This window comes from Chiroxiphia lanceolata, chromosome 2, assembly GCF_009829145.1.
Source record: "Chiroxiphia lanceolata isolate bChiLan1 chromosome 2, bChiLan1.pri, whole genome shotgun sequence".
Taxonomy (NCBI): Eukaryota; Metazoa; Chordata; class Aves; order Passeriformes; family Pipridae; genus Chiroxiphia; species Chiroxiphia lanceolata.
Genome location: NC_045638.1, coordinates 30,420,665 through 30,429,456, shown reverse-complemented (window position 1 = coordinate 30,429,456; position 8,792 = coordinate 30,420,665).

The window sequence follows — 8,792 nt, the reverse complement described above, 5'->3', positions numbered from 1 at the left end:
GAAAGTGGCCAGTGCTGTGACAAAGCCATCCCATGTGAATTTTTCAAGTCTTACACATTAGCTTAGTCCCATCCTCCTCAAAACCATTGCAAGCAAAACTTTACATTCAGTAAGGAGAATAAAGATCTCCATGTGAGGTGAGTAAAGCTAATGTAATTCATGGATGTCTTCTGGGTAATGAACTTAAAGGAAAGCACATTAACCAAACTCAAGCCTCTGGATGAAGCAAGAGACAGAAAGTGGGTTGGGGAAAAAAAAGAAAGCCAGTGACTTCAGGAGGACACTAAAGCAGACGTCTAGAGAATCAGTCTAATTTCTGCACATAAAATAAACTCAGGAATAAGATTTTAATGGAAGGTTATGATGCTTGTGATGTAAAATTTGCAAGTTTTCTTTATTAAATTTTTGTGTTGTGTGTGTTCCGTGTTTGAATGTTTGTCTTGCAAGAGCTTTAAAGAGACTGTTCAGCACCTACACACTTTTTTCTGTAGTTTTGTGCTTGCTCTTTTTTTTGAAATTCTGGTTTCATTTTGTTCTAATGAAATGGAAACTTCCCCTTTCTAAAAATATAGAGATGATTTTAACACGGCATTTTATAAGTCTTATCTAGTATTTGTAGAGAACGGGCGGTCTCTTCTTACTGATGGTTTATAAATATCAGGGCCCCTAGGGCAGAAATAAACCTTAACTGCCCTCCTTAGGGCCCAAGAGTCCCACTTATCCCTGTGTTGTATTTTTAAGCCTAGCTGGAACTAAAGCACCATGTAGTCACTTGCTCAACCCCCCTCTCTGTCCCCCCAACCTCACTGAAATTGGGAGGAGAATCAAAAGTAAAACGTGTAGTTTGAGATAAGAACAATTTAATAATTGAAAACAAAGTAAAATACATTAATAATGGTAAATAATAATAATAATAATAAAAAAGGAAAGAGGAAAAAAGCCAAACATCAGCCCTCACCCCCCTTCTGGGTAACTTCCACACTTACTTTATATACTTGGCATGATGTTCTATGGTGTGAAATATCCCTTTGGCCAGTTGGGGTCATCTGTCCTGGCTCAGCTCCCTCCCAGTTTTCTTTTGTTAGCAAAACCCAAAACATCACTATGTTTTGTACTGACATACTCTCATTCTGAATCAGAACTACAACACTGTACCAGCTACTGAGAAGAAATAGCTCTATCCCAGCAGGAACTAAGACACCCTGCTTCCTTCCTGGGGCCGCTGGGATGGAGCTGCCAGCCCTTGTGGTGTCCTGACAGACGGTGAAGTGTCTATCAAACAAACTTTAGCTTGACTTGGTGCAGAAGTAATGTGATGAGAAGGAGCTATCCAGAGCACATCCCTGTGAGAAGGTGTTATGGTTTGTTCTTGCAGGTGAAGACTAGGAAACTTGAGCAAGTATCACACAGAGGAGATGTCTCTTTCCCTCTCATTTTGTTCCCAGATGCAAGAAAACAAAACAAACCAACCAAAATAAAACCCAAACCCAAAAAAAACAACAAAAGCAATTCTTCACAAAACTGAAATGGACATTGTGGTAGAAATTCAAGAATACTTTAGTGTTTCAGTTCCCAATCACCGATGGGGCCTTCTGTTCTGATTTTGACAAGGTTAATTTTGCTGTGACTGGCATCTGTCAGGGATGAACATCTCTTAAAACCTAAAGAATTATGCTAACTCCATAGTGAGAGATGTTTGAGCTAAGTTATAGTTCCAGCAAAGCTTTTTAAATTAAAGGTGATTATTTTTTTTCTTGGTAAGTTCTCGATTGTTCTGCTTTTTGTAGAAAGCCAAGAAGAGATGGTGACTGTGCTATGAGCATTTAATTGCATACAGGAGGTTTGTGTCCCATTTTGTGAGCATGCATCTTCCTGGAGATGCCTTGGGAGCTGGAACTCTCTTAACCCCCAGTCTGTCATTTGATAGACATACATGGTAATCTTCAAATGAGTGTGATGGATAACTACCAGACTTATCCGAAACACCTTCCAGTCATCAGCAGCCTTGAGAGAATAACCCTGATATGAAGAACATTGCTCTACTGATGCAGAGGACCCTAGGCTCTGACTGACCAGTAGGGACAAGTAACCTGACTGGCTTGCCCTTGCCCCCTCCCAGGTCGAATCTCACACCAGCTCACACAGTTTGCACACTGGCTCTGGTGCAGTGCCAAGGGGAGTGCTGTGCTCCTGCACCTGCCTGCTCTGCTCAGTGGTTTTACTGCAGGATTCAGTTTTTCAGTGGGTATGAGTGGTTTGTCCCAAGTTATACCTGATCGTGTTTTGATCCTTTTGTCTGAAGTTTCTTACATGATTAAAAAAACAATAAATAGTGAAGCCAAACAAATGAGAGAGGGGAGGACAGCAGCAGTAATTACTTTTTTTTTTGTAAGATTGCTTGCTTTGTGTAGGTACATCAGACAGCAGAGAATTTGCTTTTGAATGCAATACTACCAATACTACTTCCCTAACGTGGTGTACTGGTTTCATTAGAAGTTAATGATAAAATAGTATTTAGGAAAAGGATGAAATAATATAAATGTGACATACCAAAATGTTTACTCAATGGCTTGGGTTTTTTTTTCATTACATGACAAGCTGTAAAAAAATATGTTTAAATGTCTTCATTATCATCATGTCTAGGCTTCGCGAATGAAGATGTGGGAAGGACTCTACCCACACTTGCTACAAGCACGCTAGTGGCTTAAAAAGACCAGTGTGAGATACACAAGTCCGGCTGCATTATCAGAATAAGAAACCCTTAATAAAAATACACAACTGAGCTTTATGCAGTGCAACACAAGTAACAGATGCAGGTCACTGTGTCCTTCTCAGCTTTGTAGTTTCAGCTTCAAAAGTGTGTTTTCAATATACAAAAATTAGTTTGAGGACATTCCTGTATTACCTCCTTTAACTCACTACACTTCCTGATTCAGGGGATACTGTTCATCATGTAGAGCAGACCATTTTTTCATGGCTGGGCTTCGCGAACGAAAATTTGAGAAGGGCTCTACCCACGTTTGTTACAAGCACGCTGGTGGCTAAAAAGGCCAGTACAAGACAGGCATGTCCAGTTGCAAAAGGCACAGCAGAAAGACTCCTTAGGTGGTATATTCTGCAAGACACGATTCTTTCTGCGCTGTCTTTTCTCCTCAAGAGTGATCCTGCGTGCGTTCTCAAAAGCATCAGCAGCGTTATAGATGGTGTGTCTCCAGGACTCCGGACTGGAGGCCAGAGCAGACCAGTTATGGTGATCAATATGGCCAAGGCTGAGATGTTGTTTCAGGGAGTCCTTGTATCTTTTCTTCGGGGCTCCTCTCTTGCGGCAGCCGGTGGCAAGTTCACCATAAAGCAAGATCTTAGGGAGGTGGTGGTCCTTCATCCTGGAGATGTGCCCTGCCCAGCACAGCTGTGTTCTCAGCAACATGGCCTCAATGCTTGGGACTGCTGCTTGTTCTAGTACAGATGTATTGGTCACATAATCTGACCAGTGGATGTTTAGGATTGTACAGAGGCAGCGTTGATGGAAATGTTCTAGGAGACGCAGGTGGTGGCAGTAGATGACCCATGATTCAGATCCATATAAGAGAGTAGACAGCACTATGGCTCTGTAAACACTGATCTTTGTACTTTTCTTCAAGTGTTTATTCCATCATCCCTATATCACCACTGGCGAATCAGAGCTCAAATCAGTCCAGCAGTTTAATTACCTAGGCAGCCTCATCTCCTCGGATGGTAAGATTAACAACAGGTTAGCAAAGGCATATAGTGCCTTTGGAAAGCTTCATAAAAGAGTTTAAATGTCTTAGTACTTAAAAATACTGCTGGCTTCTGTTATAATGGTTTTTGTAATGATCAATGATAACAACACTGACAACACTGAATACTGTGTGTCCTAATCAGTAGTGTTTCAGAGAGCAGAAAGAATACTTTGTCCATTCACATTACTCTGAGTGCCTCTACTGAATTTTTAATTATGAGATTTATTTTATGTTTAGACATAAGGGGAAATGAATAGTCATATGATTTTTTTTATAAACAGTAGTGTAGATGAAATATTTTAAATTATTTAAATGCATTGTGATTAGATTGAAACAATAACCATTTTCTTTTCAGCAGAAAAAAGTAAAGGTGTTGAAAGTTCTTTGGCTTTCCTTGGAAGAGAATCCAGTCTGCAGCCAGGAGGGAGTCATGAACATGCTCTGCCTAGGTCTTCAGCAGAGCCCCAGGGTTCCAGCAGAGCAGAGCCCATCCAGGTGACAAATGGTCAGTGCTTTGATAGGCTGAAATGTTATAAGAAGTTCCAGTGCAAACCCTCGATTAACATTGAATTAAAGTTGCCAGCCCCCATTTCCCACTGACCCCAAAGGAATAAACAGCAAAGACCCATTCTGTCAGATGCTGGTGCTTCTTTTTTCAGTCCCTCTTTCCAGACTCAACTATTGCTTTATTTACCCAGGAGCCCTCAATGTTGTTCATTCCCTGAACAATCTCTGTTTTGCCTAGGCTACCAGTGTAAATATAAATATTGTTACAGTTCCAGTGTTATGGATTTTTTCCAACAAACCACTGCTATGACTACAAACTTTGAACAACTCGTAACAATTCAAAACAGCTGTTTTCAAAAGTCTTCCTTTAATGTTAGAGAAATGTTTTCAGTTGGATAATTTACATAGATCTGCAAAAAACAACAGGGAGTTACAGAAACCTGGAAGCTGTATCAGTACCATGCTGGTCTTAAAACCAGATGATTAATCAAACAGTATAGGATGCTTGTAATGGTGCTTGCTTGTTTCTGGCTTAAAAAGAAAATAATGGAAAGGTAGTAGCTGGATTGAGATAATGAACTGATGAGAAGATGAGGTACTAACCAGCCAAAAGTGTACTTTGTATTTTTTTCCTTTTTTATTAACAGAATAATTTGAATACTTGTCTACTACATAGGGTAGGTATTTCACAAGAAAGCTTTATTTAATCTGAAAAAATATTATTCAGGTGTTTCTAGTCACAACAATGCTTCCTCCTCTTCTTTCCTCGTCTGTAATAATTTTGTTAGATCTCTTAGGGATTTTTTTGGTCAACACTATATTCAAACAAAGCAGCTCAAACAAATAGAAAGATATTATAGGCACAAAGAACAATAATGCAGATGCAGGCCTATTTTTTTTACAGTTCATTTGAAAACAGATTGTCACCCTATTATCTGCTAGTGAAATTTCTCGATTAGTGCTATCCCACTTCTTTTGTAGATATTTTTAGGTTAGTGCCTTTTTTCAGATAACATTTTGTATTTGCATCTTCGGGAAGAAAATGAGCTTATTTTTCCAAAAATTCATATGATTGAAATTAAACTTGGTAACTATTTAATGTATCTCTTCCATCTACAGGGTATAATGTTACATTTTTCTATTTCATGATGCATTTATTGTGATTATTCAGATTTGTTCTTATTAGAAAACCTTTTCCATACTCTTCACAAATTCTTAGGTTTGCCTTTGTGTTCACAGACTAAAAAAAGGGTTCTTTGATTATGTGTTTTATGATATATATACAGAGGTAGGGGTTTGTGTAGGTCTCCTGCACAGCAGAAGGAATTTCTAAGTTTTGCCTCTGTGGAATACTGAGAAACTTGCAGTAGAAGAGCATAAGGGAGAACACCAGAGAGGAGACATGTCTGATGGGGAACGTACAAAAATATTCCTGTTAGAGGAAAATTAGTACAGGCTGGCATCTGGTAGAAACTTGCTTTAATGACCTACAGTGAAGTTTTTACAAAGATGCTGGAGTAATTTCTTGGCTAGTTTTAAATAACAAAAAACACCACCATAAGTGGGAGATTTGACTTTATGAATTGCCCAGAGAACTCCTTTTAGGAAGTTAGAGACCTACATTTCTGTAGGTCCTACATTTGCTTGAAAGTTGCAGTGACTAATGCCATACTTTCATTATGTCTTTCTTTTCCTTTGCTGGTGTAGCTCAAAATTCTTGCAGTTGTTTGGTTGTAGGACTCCTTGCACCAGCATTTTTAACTGTTGCAAGATGCAAGTATTACTCTACACGTTTTAAAAGACCAGTGTTGGGCCTTGGCATTGAATCCTGTCATCTGCCTGCAGAAAGGGGCTATGCTTGTGTAATCACACAGATTAAAATGCAGTATGCAATCCCTGGACTGCTAAGAACTTTTTAACAAAGTAATTGTGAAGTTTTGCAGGAGATGACCTCATAAAGAATTTTGTTTGGTTATTTCCATGTAATCTTTTTACCATCTAAACTGTAAGCCCCTGCTCTGCCCTCCAGTTTTTAGAGGACTTCATCTCTGACCCCCTAGGCTCAATTTTCTGACAGTTTTATATGTATTTGATTATAAATGCATTTTTTTCTTGTCTGTGACCAAAGCTTGGCTGTGGATACCTGTGCAATGTGTATATATGGCACCTAGAAAGCCTGAGCTTGGGAAACACAGGATAGGAAGGGGCTTTCTCTGCCCTTTGGCTAGTTCATTACCATCTCAGGTGTCAGTTATATTGTTCTCTCTTATCATCCTTAATCCTAACAAAGTAGTTCATTGGTATCTACTGGATGTATCAGTGGATCAGTGGTGTCAGAGTCCTAAACAGATGTATGTCCATGCAGAAGTTAGTGACTCACGTGAGAGCTGATGCAATTAGGTGCAGGCCTGAGCTGTGCTGCATGCACCATGTGGCTGCAGGTACACCTGGAGCCAGCTCACCTGAATGGAAAAGCCTTTAGGCAGCTCCCACTGCTCTGAACTCTTCAGTGCTTGCAAAACTTGCCACAGATGGGATTTGCAGGGTGTGGCATGCCCTGACTAGAGATCTGGCTGATGCAGCTCTGTGTTCCCAGCATCTGAAGATACATAAGATTTATCTGTGCTATTTCTTTTTACTTTCTCAGGTTATCTCCAACAAACCAAATTTTAATCAATATCCCATGGAGTCTGAGTGCCTTTCTCACTATATATATAATGAACACTTGAATCAGTGCACTACAGGTGCCTTTGGTACTTCTCTAACTCTTTTGAAAACAGTAAACCTGAATTAAGGCAGCATTTCCTATTTCTTTTTTTTATTTAGAAGAAATAATATACTGGTGAGTCATAGGAATCTTGACACACAACTCTTTTCCTTACTCTGTGACTGTGGATGGCAAGTGGTTAGTTTTGTTTTTAAAATTAAAAACAATAACACAGTGGTGTAAATTCTTAGTGCAGGAGGAGTTCATGGGTAAACATCATTATGAGCCACACTGCAGGGTCACATACTTCTCTTCCATCTGTTGTGCCACTGGTAAATTATATAGGAAAACTCCCATTTTTTTGTGCTGACAGGACTAATAAAAATATCAATATGAAGACAGTGGCTAATCCCCATGGCAAGTTCCCTCCATGACAGTAACTACTGCCTCATCTTGGTCTTTCCCTTTTCAAGTGTCTGCTGTCATCATTTGTTAGCTGGCTTCCCAGTCAGCCTTTCACTTCTGGCCTTCTCATGATAATTAGTTACCATGATGAAGGCAATAAGGATATTGAAATAAAACAACAGACTAATGTGATGCAACCAAACACTGCAACATTACTTTTGTATTTTCAATTTCCAATTTTCCACTCCTATTTTCATCTTTCTGAATCAAAAGGTTTTACATACCCCGCTGATTACAGTGTTTTTGAATATTTCTTCCTCAATAGATTTTCTGTTCTTAAACTGTATAATACGTAATTTTTATGCAGTTTTAACTGTGCTTAAGTAATTACCTGCAATTATATTTCTTGATAATTTTTTCTTGTACCTTTAAAAATGTGTACATACAATGATAATCTTAATGATTTCATCAAAATTATCTTGTGCAACAAAGCTTAAGGTAAAAATGGTAGAACAATATACGTAAAGGACTTTAAAACTCTGTTAGGTTTTTATTTGCCCTGTTTAGTTTCAGATGAGAAAGATAAATGATGTGGTCGTAACCAAAAAATAAGACTGTGACTTATTTCTGTTTGCCCCAGATATACTTCCAGATGCCTTAGAGACATGGTGTCTTAGTCTCTTTTCACACAGAAGAGATGATTTCCCAGGAGCAGGCAAAACCCAAGACTGCTGAATTCTATAATTTCCTTAAAAAACCAAGCAAGTACATTTGCTACTCCTTGTCAGTTGTCTTAAAAAAAATCAGGGCAAGCATTGCCCTGAGTTTTGCAGGTTATGTCAGTTGGTGTGGAGAACTTGGTGTCCACACAAGGCATGTTTCACAAGCCTTTATTTCAGACTAACTGCTGCCAGGCGCTGTTGATAGATTACCCAAATAGCTGGAGCTCATCTTCAAGTTTTGCCTCATCTGAAAGGAATTTGTTTCATAGGCTTGTTTCATAGGATTGTTTTGTGATACAAACGCTCTCTTGAGCCAAACAAAAAAGCTTATGCAGCCACACACCCAAACAAGATGAATATATGCGAAAAGAGAAAGTTGTCAATATTGTAAATTGGGGAAGTAATCTTGAATGCTGGAACAAAACTACTGGATGATGTATGAAAAAAAGAGGTTTGTGGTAATGAAAGGCAATGGTCTGAATTCATTCCAGGCAACTTCCATCCTATCCCTACCTAAGAGAATGCTCTCACTCTGATTTTCTAAGCATAACTCAAAAGGATTGAATTATTTTTCATAGGTAATGTGCTCCCTTCATTGGCTGTATAACATTTGTCAAATAAATAAAGCAGATGCATGCCACAGTCCAATGGCAAAAGGACTCACAGTGATACCTTATTTAGCAAATACAT